Source organism: Ictalurus punctatus, chromosome 21 (assembly GCF_001660625.3).
Source record: "Ictalurus punctatus breed USDA103 chromosome 21, Coco_2.0, whole genome shotgun sequence".
NCBI classification, from domain to species: domain Eukaryota; kingdom Metazoa; phylum Chordata; class Actinopteri; order Siluriformes; family Ictaluridae; genus Ictalurus; species Ictalurus punctatus.
Window position 1 is genome coordinate 9014188 of NC_030436.2, and position 13954 is coordinate 9028141.

Genomic DNA, 13954 nt, shown 5'->3' on the forward strand with positions numbered 1-13954 from the left:
TTCGGTCCACACAGAGTGTGAATACTGGGTTCTCGCCTGCCTAAAGAAGCATACCAACGGGGAGAACTCACCAGGGTTCCATTCAAATGCACTAAACACTTCATATGAAATCACACTGTGTTAATAGAGATATTTCAAGAAATATTATTCTCCAGTTATAGTTTATTTTGAACTATAGTTCATACAACCTTTGTAGTTTGAAAAGTAAGAGAACATTTTTTATAATATTTCCACAAATTTAATTTTTTTTTAAATTGCATTTCATTTTAATCCGCATGCCTATCCTGGTATTCACAAGCCCTCTCCTGCTCTATTAAATCAGGCCAGACATATCCATACTTGTTAAGCTCTTCATAGACATCACCTTTAATTTCCTCTGTTCTCCTCACATGGACGTCCATCACTTAAATTGAATGTCTCACACCTTTTCAAGTCAGTCAAATCCAATCACAGCCTACCATCTGAGCCATGCCAACGGCCTCAGGACACAAATAACATCAGCATAATGCGGCAAAATTTAGGGGTGGACGAGTCTCAAGGGACAGAAGAAAAACAGCCAGGCTGGATTAAATGAAACCGGTTTGCAGGTTGCGTGCAACAAGGGTGTATTTTAGGCCCATTAAAAAGAAGCACAACTTCGTGTTTTACTTGAATTTATGCTACCTCGATCTTTCTGAATCAGTCTTATTCCACATGGACAAAACTAAGAGAAACATCTGTTCCGGTGCCAGCTCATATTTTTCAAGTTGCCTGCTACGGCCAAGCTCACTGCTACGACAATAAATAAACATCACTTTTTTTTATTCCGAGGTGCTAAAATTATGAGGCTGTAAACCTGCCATTGTGTAGCGGATTTCCTTTTGTGCAGTACTCCAGTGAAAGGCTCAAGGGATATCCATCTTCATCTTCAAGAGTAGCTCACAGACTCTTTACCAGAGATGAGACAACTCTCAGAACAATGTCTTGTCATTTAACGGAGATCCAGCCATTGTGCATTCTATTGTCTATTTCCTGAACTGCTTAATGGCGTTAACGGTGTAGATAGCGTGTTAGACGGTTTAGATAATATGTACACCCAGGACAGAAATCATACAAAATGAAGATAGCTTTAAATAAGGATGAACGCAAAGACCTAAAATCTGGGATCCAAATGAACATCACGTTCTTGTTATGATTTGAAATACCCCCCCCCCCTCTCTCTTCTATCACACAAACAAATGAACCAAGAGTCCCAGTGTTCAGTTTTGTCAATAATGCAAACGGGATGCAAATGCTTTTTGCATACCAGCTATGAGAATGAGGTCATAAAATTTCCAGGAAAACCCTTACAAGAGGCTCAGAATTTTGTAGCAGATTTCGCAAGGTTCCACCTATCAAGGATCTACAACAGAAGAACGCTGAGAGAATAATCTCAGACCACACACAACCCATATATAATGTGCGGTCATCTGGGAAAGCAGTTCCGAATCATTTGGGCTCGAACTACCAGATTTAATGTATGTTGAAGGATGTGACCCTACACAATTATATAAAAGGGTACTGGGTAAGTGCTTTGGGGCAGTGCTGGCTCAGTGGTTAAGGCCTTGGGATACTGATTACAAGTTCAAAAATCCAAGCACTACCAAGCTGCCACTGCTGGGTCCTTGAGCAAGGCCATTAACCCTCAGTTGTTCAGTTGTACCCTGTCTCAGAAGTCGCTTTGGATAAAATGCATCAGTGAAATGAACTAAATAATGCCAATTAATTTTTTTTAAATGCAATCATTGGCATATTGCTGTGGTATAAGAGGCATAAAACCCTTGGGAGCATGCTATAGGAAATTTGCTAAGCATGCTATTAGGAAAATAAACAACTTCAGTATTGTCTAGCATCAGGTTGCATTACACCACTCCGTTGTTGATTATTTTTCCTATACCAGCATACCTAAAAGTGTTTTAATCTAAGCACTGAGACAGGAGACTTAACAATCATGATGCAGATCAGGAGGTGTTTTAAAGAATACACAAACATAAAATCCCATTTTTGGGTCTCCTTTCTGGAGATGTTTAATAGCGTCCGATTAATTACCAAATTAGCGCGGGCTGTTATTGTCCACGGAGAGAGTGAGCAGCATTTGAAGCCATCCATTTCCTGTCACAGCGCATTATCCAGGCGTGTCCCCCGATTACGGAGGCAAGGTATCATGCACTGAAATGCTGCAGCAGAAAGCGGAGGACAAACGACTCACAAACGCTATTAAATAAACCGCTGATGAAAAACCCATTATTAAATAAAGTTTAGGAACACTTAATTCAAAATGCATAAGTCACGACACTGACCTTCTAGGGTGTCTTATTTAAGCAGAAATATCTTGTGAAGCTTGAAATTGATATGATGATAATGAGTCTTTATTGGTCACATATACATTAGAGCACAGTGAAATTTGTTTCTTCGCATATCCCAGCATGTTAGGAAGTTGGGGATCAGTAAACCAGAGCCTTAACCACCAAGACACCACTGCCCCCACTGATTTCTTGTGAAGTTTCAAAGAAAGAAAGAAGACACAGACAGATGTTTAAGTCAAAAGAAAGAAAGAAACAAACAAAGAAGCAAAAAACAGAATAGAAGTCAAGGGAAAAGATAGATAGATAGATAGATAGATAGATAGATAGATAGATAGATAGATGGATGGATGGATGGATGGATGGAGCTGCAACAAAAGGATTTTAGTTTTAAAAAGTGAGACTTGTCTGAAGGTTATGATCCCAACCACAAGTGAGGCAACACCGTAAACTTTTTTAGATCCACCAGACAATCATTTAAGTCTGTCTTTAAACAATAAACAAACCAAATTATTTTCTTCTTTTTATTATTTGGACATAATGTGAATAGTTTTCTTCTCAATAAAAAAATATCCTGTGCTTTTTTTTTTGATGCTAACAAAAAAAAGATGATACAATCAGGGAGGGAAAGTGGGAGGGAGGGAGGGAGGGAGGGAGGGAGGGAGGGAGGATGGAGGGAGGGGCTGCCTGAGATTCAGTTACCATGGAAACAGCAGGGAACAATTTCCATCGCCCAAGCTGTGTTTGATAGAGATCTGGGTATGTATGGAAGAAGAGGGAACAGTCGAGAGGAAAGAGAGAAAAAGGGGAGAATGTTATCATGGTGAGAGAAATGCAGAGGCGTATATAAAGGAAGTAAACCAGTCTAGAGGCTTAGCGCCAGATCGCTCAGTGGGTCTAGAACCCCGAAAAACTGGACATGCCCACGTTTCTCTCTGAGGCAGGTGGAAGCAATCGAACGCCTCCTCGCTTCTCTTTTTCCTCCTCCTACTACTCTGTCATCTACAACACCACAAAGGCTAACCACAGTGTGCAGAAAGCATTCACCCAATTGCTGGTTTTTATCCTCTGTTCACAGCCGTCTGCAGGTCCACTGTAAACATCATCTGTTTGTTTCTACACTTCACTCCACGCTGACTGCCTTTATACAAACTCGGCATGTCGTCTGTGCGCAGTGTTGCCAAATCTTTTCAGGCAAAAGCTAACGCATGAACAAAGTCTTTAGAAGTTGCCAGGTGACGTCAAATGACATCATAGGCTAATTTGCATAGTCAGGGATTTGTCAGGATCATTTACATATCAAAACGCGTTACATGAATAAGGAGGATTTCTGAAGTTTATCAGAATACAAAATAATAGATTATAATGATGCTATTTACAAATTTACAGAATATAATTTCTGTGAGTGGAACAAACTGAGGTGATCAGTGATTGGTTGTTGGGAACAATGGTGATCGGTGATGCATTTTTAGTTACAATGGTGATAATGGTAATCCAATAAAAATACTGATCAGTGATTGGACATTGAGAACAACGGTAATCAGTGATTGGTTGTTGGTAATAATGGTTATCAGTGATTGGACATTGAGAACAATGGTGATTGGACATTGAGAACAGTGGTGATCAGTGACTGGATGTTGGGAACAACTGTGATCAGTAATGGGTTGTTGGAAACAATGGTGATTATTGGTTGGTCATTAAGAACAATTGCGATCAGTGATTGGTCTTTGGAAGCAATAATAGTCTGGGATTGTCCATCAGAAATGATGAGCAGTGATTGGTTGTTGGGAATTATGATGAGAATTGATTGGTCATTGGAAACAATGGTGATAAGTGATTGCTCCTTCATGATTCACTATAAACCACTTAAATTACATGAACAAATTATAACAATATTAACCAACAGTAGTTTTTTTTCACAGACCAGTACAATCAAGGACTTGTGAGACATTGTTAGGTCTGGCAACCCCAGTAAATATGCACACAATGCAGAGAATCTAGTTGTCACGATTCCCCCTTGAAGCAGTGTGCTTTAGGCGCAAATGCGCGAGCACCTGCTTTTCTGCTGTCGACCGTAGTGACATTGGGACACGTGTGTTTTGTTTATGTTTGTCATGTCTCCTCCCTGTTCCGTCATTGGCTGGGAAGTCACGTGTGTCCGGATTACCCTCAACTGTTAGCAGTTGCGAGGGTAATCATGTCCGCATATATACCGCGCGCTTCCCAGCACACAACGCGGAAGATTAAGTAGTAAGTAATAAGAAGGGAATGGTTAGCGTTAGTGTAGTTCGTGTCATAGTCATAGTCATAGTCATAGTCATAGTCAGTGCTGGATATCCGCTTTCAGTTCATCGTCATAGTTTGTTTCTTGTTTTGGTTATCGACCTAGATTCCTGCCTAGCCCCGTGTATACCTGTTTGCCAATCGCCTGACCTCTTGCCTGTTTATGAATTACGTTTTGGATCACGGTTTGGATTTGTCTGCCTGCCTGTCTCTTTAAATAAACAACTGTTATCCTGCACTTGCATCCGCCTTATCTCTGCTTCGTATCTCTGCTACGATGTGTGACACTAGTGGAACACTTTCATTAAAAAGGAAAAAAAAGCAAGTATAAATCCAGCAGTAATCAGTATTTGTTTTTCCTCAACCACCAGAACATGGTTTCCATGTAATCCTATATGAAGTGGCTACAAGAAAGTTGGGATGCAGACACATTTACAAAGAGAAAGAGAGAGAGAATTGGAGTTTGGAGACACTGCTGGCTGCTCATACACTGTTGGCTGGCAGATTGCCTCTGAGCGTAATAACAGCATCATAACAGCTATCAGAAGCATGAAAACAGTTGGATGCCTCCAGAGAGGAGATCGGTTTCTCAAAGGGACGTTACCCCCGACGGCATGAAGACAAGCTTTCTGACTCAGAGTGTAACAATATCACAGTATGACCGCATTAGATTTTTAAAAAAAAACTGATTCTTTGATGACTCGTGATTTTCTCTTGAAAGATTTTGCATCGATGTACAAAAACATCATAATTGGACTCCGTGTATGGATTCTTTAAATGTTCTGGGTGAAAGCCACCAACAGAGTCTTTATCAGAAAAGGTTCCAAATAAAATGCTTTTATGAATTCCTTGTCTATCTAAAGAACCTGTGAAGAACCATACTTCTAAGAATGTTCTATAAAACCTTCATGTTAATGCTATGAAACGGTTAAGTTTCTGTTTATTTCGTTATTCAAGTAAAAATTTTAAAGGGATATTAGTACTCCAGAATGGTTCTTTCAAATTCTAAAGGGTACCTGTCAGTTACTCATGAATTATGGAACTCATGAAAGCCATAATTCATTTAAGAATCAAGCAAAATAAGTTCAGAAAAGTTCAGCGCCCAAAGAACCCACCAGGAAAACTGTTTTAAAAAAGGTTCAAACAGTTCAGATAAAAAAAAGTAAACACTGTGGATAGGAACTATATGAACAGTAAATTTTTACTTTTTTTTCCTATTTTTTTTTTTTCATTTATGTACCATTTCATTTCATGTACCATTAAAATATTAACTTTGCATTTGAATTAATGCATTTGAATATTAATGAGCTTTTTTAATACTACCAAAGACACATTGAACATACAGTAAGCATTGGTGCTACACTAGTTGTCCATATGTTGTCAAAAATCAAATAAATCACAAGGCCGAGTTTACTCACTATCTGTCCACTGTTTATGCTCACTGTATATAAATTAAACAATAAAAATATCTTTGTTAAATATAGGTGTGCAACAATAATTGACACCCTTTTAGTCTATCTCCCTTTGCCAAGATAACAGCTCTGAGTCTTCTCCTATAATGCCGGATGAGGTTGGAGAAGTCATGGCGAGGGATCTGAAACCATTCCTCCATACAGAATCTCTCCAGATCCTTCAAATTTCGAGGTCCACGCTGGTGGACTCTCCTCTTCAGTTCACCCCACAGGTTTTCTATGGGTTTCAAGTCAGGGCACTGGGATGGCCATGGCAGGAGCTTGATTTTGTGGACAGTAAACCATTTTTGTGTTGATTTTGATGATGTTTTGAATCATTGTCCTGCTGGAAGATCCAACCACGTCCCATGTTAAGCTTTCGGGCAGAGGCAGGCAGATTTTCATTTAATATCTGCTGATATTTGATAGAGTCCATGATGCCATGTGTCCTAACAAAATGTCCAGGTCTTCTGGCAGAAAAACAGTCCCAAAACATTAAAGAGCCACCACCATATTTAACCGTGTGCATGAGGTACTTTTCCATATGGCTACCTCTCTGTGTGTGCCAAAACCACCTCTGGTGGTTACCAAAAAGCTCTATTTTGGTTTCATCTGACCATAGAACCTGATCCCATTTGAAGTTCCAGTAGTGTCTGGCAAACTGAAGATACTTGAGTGTGTTTTTGGATGAGAGTAGAGGCTTTTTTCTTGAAACCCTTCCAAACAACTTGTGGTGATGTAAGTGACTTCAGATTGTAGTTTTGGAGACTTTATGACCCCAAGACGCAACTAACTTCTGTAATTCTCCAGCTGTGATCCTTTGTTGATTTTTTGGCCTCACTAACCATCCTCTTCACAGTGCATTGAGATGATATAGACACACGTCCAATTCCAGGTTCATTCATAACATTTCCAGTTGACGGGAACTTCTTAATCATTGCTCTGATAGTGGAAATGGGTATTTTCAGTGCTTGTGCTATTTTCTTATAGTCACGTCCCATTTTGTGAAGCTCAACAACCTTTTACCGCACAGCACAGCTATATTCCTTGGTCTTACACATTGTTATGAATGACTAAGTGAATTTGGTCTATGTGTTACCTCATATTTATACCCCTGTGAAACAGGAAGTCGTGGCTGAACAATTTAATGTTCCTAGTCACCCAGGTGTACTAAAAAAAATGTAAAACATCAGTGGGAATATACTTCAAATATATCTTTCTCATATGAATTCATAGGGCTGCCAATAATTGTTGTACACCTATATTTAACAAAGATATTCTTTTTTTTGATAAACCTGTGTTGTGTTTGCAATTGTTTGATATCTATAAGAGCAGAGTATTTTTGTGAATTTTTAAACAAAATATCAAAAGGTTAAACAATAAAGACAATTTTTCACAGCCTTCTTTGCACTGTATATGTTTTTGGAGATAAATTGTACAAGCACAGCAGGTGAAAGACCAGAAATTTGATGCTGTCTTTGTGATTACAATGCCAGATTCAACGTTGGAATCGACAGACTTTAGACACTGATACAAACGTAAAGTATCACTCGATGTGTTCCTACCCCATAAACCAGACCTTTCTTGGTGTGTCTGATATTCTGAAGTTTGAGCTCTGATCTGAAAACCCCGACTAAACCCTCAAAATGACTTCTGAATATGTGAGAAACTCTACTGCCTGTAATAAAACTCAAAAATGTATCCTTTTAATAAAAATGCACTTTTATTACAAAGCTTTAGCTGTGAAACATTTTTCAGTGTCTGGTGTGTGCAGGAATATAAAGCTGAGTGCATTAATTCTTGGTCTAGCATCTCAGTCCTATCTTTACCCCGCTACTTTTGTTCTGGTCTGTTTCTCACACAATGGGGCATAACATGGAAAATATCAGCATCATCATTTTAATTCTGCAGCCTTACAAAAGAAAGACTGAATTAAAAAACTGCGGATTGTTCGTACCAGTACTCACATTAGAATAACATTTTTTTGTAGGCAGCGCGTGTATAATTTGCACCACTTGGAGTTTTCATAATGTCACGCTTAATGAGAGACTACCAACACAGATATGCTTCCTGAAGCGGCTTGAGAAGATTCGCAACATCTATAATCGACAGAGGGCGGCTTCCTGTTGCCCCTGTGAGCACAAACACTGCCATGTGATTGCGAGATGTGACGTACGAGCCTGCTGACGCAGCCGATGGGAGAGGTGTAGGCCTGCTAAATTAGTCCAGGAGCTAAACCCAGCACTGAGGAAGTGTGAGTGTGAACTGAAGCATCGTGGAATAATTTACGGCAGCACAGAGGTGCTTTAACACATCTGATCTGGGCACAAACGTGCCAGTGAAGTCATTCTGAAAATAGGAAATAATCTGAAGGTTAAATCAGGACAGTGTAGCAGCTCACGTCTTGGCCATGAACAGAGCACGCGATGAGGGTTAAGATAGAATTTTTCCAAGCAACAGCATAAAAAAGCAAAAGTACAACAGCACAACAGAGTAATAACATGTCTGCAGGACAAAACAATAGTGCAACAACCTGTCAGCAGGACAAAACAATAGTGCAACAACCTGTCAGCAGGACAAAACAATAGTGCAACAACCTGTCAGCAGGACAAAACAATAGTGCAACAACCTGTCAGCAGGACAAAACCACCATGCAACAACCTGTCAGCACGACAAAATAACAGCGCAACAACATGTCAGCAGAACAAAACAACTATGCAACAACGTGTCAGAACGACAAAACAACGTCACAACGTGTCAGCACGACAAAACAACAGCACAACAACATGTCAGCATAACAAAACAACAGCGCAACAACATGTCAGCATAACAAAACAACAGCGCAACATGTCAGCACGACAAAACAACAGCGCAACATGTCAGCACGACAAAACAACAGTGCAACAACATGTGAGCACAACAAAACAACAGTGCAACAACGTGTCAGCATGACATAACAACAGCACAACAACATGTCAGCATGACATAACAACAGCACAACAACATGTCAACACGCCATAACAACAGCACAACAACAAGTCAGCGGGAGAAAACAACAGTGCAACAACGTGTGAGTACGACAAAAGAACAGCGCAACAACATGTGTCTGGTCCGGAGTTTCTTCAATTCCTCACTCACAACATTAGTTCCTACATATTCTCGTTTAAGTAGTCACTACACACCCACAAATTAGACAATCCACATGCGACACTTACAGTATCACTCACTATTGTGAACGAAGGGTAATGTTGTGAATGTTGTGAAGAGAAATATCGATAAGATATAGTAAGCTTTGTAGTCTATGATTAAGTCTGGATTAGTATTTTGACCAGACCCTGCTCGTGTTTACCGAGCTACTCTTGCCTTTTCTCGATCCATCAGTATTAACTCCACTCCAATTAAACCACTGAACGCTTTACAAGCTTTTTTCCTCACTATGGAAAATTAAACTAACAAGTTGGCTACAATCCAACACTGATAAACATGCCTGAGGAGGAGAGGTTGTCTGAGACGTATTCAAAGCTCCAACAAGTTTCTGCCCCTCATCAACACACACTGTTACACTGTTACAATCAATGATTAGAGTTTCACCTTCACATGTTGTGGGTTCAGAAAGTGACTTTTTTGCCCCAATCATCTAAGAAGTGTCTTTCCAGCAGTCCCTGAAATCAGGGTAAGGCTTCGGAATTTTTTTCTGCCAATGTCTCTGGATTATCCTCCATTCCCATCATCGGCAAAACACGATAGCTTTGATAAAGAATGATTTGTTTTACTGTAGATACGAACCAGACATCGCAGAGGGGAAAGTTCACAGGCGTTAGCTTACTTGTGACCTGCCTGCATGCGCAGAAACAATGACAACTTTGTTCGTGATGCAGAAGTTAAAAAGTGAAGATTAGTTTCTTCTCTGAGAACTTCACCGAAACAACTGTGCTTGCTGCACAGTGACAGCAAAGGAGAAACTGCAAAATGAAAGCACATATATTAAACCTTAAGGAAGAAAAGTCCGTGAAGGGAAAACAGGCACTGCGTCAGAATGAGAAATCTGTCAGGAAGCGTTCCTCAGACTGCAAGCGATACCGTGTCAGCATTACAATGAGTGACAGCTCAACTCAGATGTGTTGTTTCTGTAGCGTGTAGACGGGATGGGAGTGGGTCGGGATTCAAAGTAAGCGAGGAAGTGAATCAGTCGCTTGTTTATATTTCATGGTCGAGGTGTTTTACAGTAAAGAAACAGATCAGGTTTCTTTACTGTATGTCTGACACATACGTCTTAATCTGATACACCAAACAAGAGCAACAGTGCCAAGTAAAATAAACACATGGGTGATCTGAAAGGAAAACGCTCACATAAGCTATTTCTGAATTCGCCAATGTCATGAAAAATTCCACAAGTACGTTAAGTTGTTATTATTGAACAGAACAAATGCAACACTGTAAAGTTCAAGGTACTGAGAAGGGCATAACAAAATACACCATAACTGGAAAAAGGACGAACACTAGCAAGCAGAAAGTTGACAGGCGACAGTTCATATTCTAAGCATGTGCACGACAGAGAGTCGCGATTTCAACGACAGCAGCAAAGCAACAGTACAATAAAGCAATGACGTGACAGCGCGACAAAGTGTCAGCAATACAAAGAAACAGCATAACAAAGCAACAGCTCAGACAAGCAACACCATAACAAAGCAACAGTGCAACAAAGTGTCAGTGCGACAAGGCAACAAATGTCATCACAACAAAATGGCAGCACAAAGGTACAACAAAACGACATGACAAAGCAACAGAATAGCAAAACAACAGCATGACAAACATCAGCACAACAGCATGACAAATTGACAACACGAGTATGCAACAGCTCATCAAAGCAACAGTGCAGAAAAACACATCGCAACATCACGGCAGTGTCACTGCGACAAAATGACATCGCAACATTGACACAAAGTATCAGCGCGACAAAACGACATCACAACATCACGGCAGTGTCACTGCAACAAAATGACATCGCAGCATCATGGCAGTGTCAGTGCGACAAAATGACATCACAACATCGACATAAAGTGTCAGTGCGACAAAACGACATCGCAATATCTACACAAAGTGTCAGTGCGACAAAATGACATCTCAACATTGACACAAAGTGTCAGTGTGATAAAATGACATCACTACATCACCACACTGTCAGTGCGACAAAATAGAAGAGTACAAAAAAAATATATTATTCAATTATTTTTTAAATATATGGCTTTTTGTTTATTGTTGGTCCACACTGAATTTATTTCATTTCTTTTATTTCATCTATTTTATTGTTTAAATTCATCTCCAGCTACAGTACAGCTGCTTTTATTTTAGAGCTTGGTGTTCCTGTCCTTATATGCAGTCCTATAAAAACAGCAGCAGTGACTCACACACACACACACACACACACACACACACACACACACACACACACACACGCTCAACCTGATGCAACCGGCAACACAAGACATTTCCGGCAGTTTCAATATGAAAATATTGTGACTCTGCAAAATCTTACATGACATTGAGCTTCCTGTTGCCCTGTATAGATTGATATACTGATTTTAATACAGTCTTTGAGCATGGCATGTTAAATATTTAACATTAAATACCCTTACATATTATTGTTGCACATGCCAAACCTGCACATGAAGGCAGAGTAGTGCTGCACACTGACTCGTACACTTCGGTGTTCAGAGATGATGCAACACAACAGTGTGTTAAAAATCCTCACACAGTCATACAGCTGGATGACACGATGCTCGACGAGTTCACGCTCCCCCTCTTTGCGACGAGCTGTGTGGCGAATATGCCTTGACTAGGGGTTTATTTGTTTTTTTTTGCTTGCTTTCTGAACATGCAGGAGCGATACATCCTGATGAAAACGGAGCTTGTCAGATTCTTCACAGCACGTTTCATTCCCCGGGCATCGACTTTGAGTTATAGTGACAAGCTTTCACCACATTCTTCTGAAAACGGATCAGGTGGGATACGGCGGAGAGTTACGCCAGGATTCGAAAAAGCAGGCTACGAGCGCAATGGCCCCCGAGCCTTCCGTTTTAGAAGATAAAACCCTGTGACAAATATGCTCAAAAGTGATTATTCAGATATTTATAACCTTTTCGCGTTTGAAACAGAATCCTTAAAACGACGCATGCGATGACTAGAAATAAACGTTTACAGTCTCGTTCGTAAACATAGTAAACTTTTTTATATCACGGCACCTTTGACGTCTCAAATCACCAGCTGGGGATTCATTATGTCGTGTACATATAATACGTATGCAACGGGGAGATGTTGAGATTAAACGCATCACAATGAACCGCAATTGAAAACACAGAGGTGAAGATATTTACAGCGGTAACGTTTACGATTTTTTTAATTCATGTTGTTACAGGAGCTACCTGAAAACGAAGCTGATTTCTCACCTGAAACAAAGATTAGTCTAAACACAAAAATAAAGTGTGAGGCAGGGGGGAAAAATACTATTCACTGAAGGGGAAAGGACACAGGATGCAGATTTGCTTCTGTAAGTGTTTACACGTCAACTTTATCCCTTTCCGGAACCTTCAAACTAACTGTCCCTCAGTGGCGGAACGAACTTCCAACCTCAATCCGGACCGCAGAATCTGTCACTATCTTCAAAAAAACAGCTAAAAACCCACCTCTTCCAGGAGCACGTAACTAACCCCTAAAATGCCAACCCCACATTATCCTAAAAAAAAAAAAAAACCTACTCTGGCACTTTACTTTTCTAGAACTCAATTAAAAGATCTTGTATAGTAGCACTACTTGTATTGTTCTCCGCTTGATATATCGCTTTGCTTGTATTTCCTCATTTGTAAGTCGCTTTGGATGAAAGCATCTCCTAAATGAAAAAATAAATGTAAATGTTTAGCAAGAAGCAAGAAGGTCTGGTCCGTGGTCAGTGAAAGTTCAGGGAGTGTGATGTTTATCGTTTATGTTGTCTGTCAACATCCACCAACATACGCTAGGGCGAAGTGTATTTTCCGGTACAGACATTTAATACCAGCCCTCAATGCTGCACGTTTCTGTCTTTTCAAACCTGCTGCTTTGCCACTCAAGCGTCTTATATCGGAGCGAGTTTCTGAAAACACATTGTGAGAAAATGTTGCATTCGCTCACCTCATCCAACTCAGTTCACTCTCACAGAAATATTCATGAAAAAACATTTGAAATACCAAAAAAATAAATCATAGGCACAAAGTGTTTTTGTGCTTGTGCTGTTTTTATGAGACCTGAGTCAGAAAATTGCATCACCCAATTTACAGCAAGAGTCCAGCGCAAGGGGCACGGCTGCCAAAATGTACAGTCACTGGGGAAACACACACACACACACACACACACACACTTGCACACACACATACACACACCCTGCTGTTCCTGCTGCCTCATGCTCAGTGGTTCTGTGCCCGTCACAGATCTGCCGTAAACACTGCGTATGATTTGATTGAGAGAGACAACGCATTCCTCCAGCTATACAGAGACGCACAACAACAGGTGGTGTATTTGTGGGAAATCTGCGTGCGTGTGTGGGTGTGTGTGTGTGTATTTATGTAGAACTGTGTGTATGACTTTGCCTTTATACACCACTGTTCACGCAGTATGTACACACATGTCTAGTAAGAAACTCTATACAGACTTACAGTAACAAATCCATGAGGATGATGATGATGATGATGATGATGTCGTCAATAAAAATCTGATTCACTATGAATCGCAACCCAATCCAGCTCATGATTGCTCAACACGCTAAGATTTCCACAGGTTGGTCCAAAGTCATAGTGCTTATTTAGTGACATCACAAGCTGGACTTTTATGTTCTGTAGCTCCGCCCACAAATCAGTTTTGAAAGGAATT

General features: G+C 40.2%; 1 protein-coding gene across 6 annotated transcripts in view; it reads right to left on the reverse strand.

The window, feature by feature from the left end:
- Positions 1-13954, reverse strand: part of LOC108254997 (band 4.1-like protein 1) — a 101631-nt gene that overhangs the window by 47248 nt on the left and 40429 nt on the right. The window lies entirely within an intron of this gene.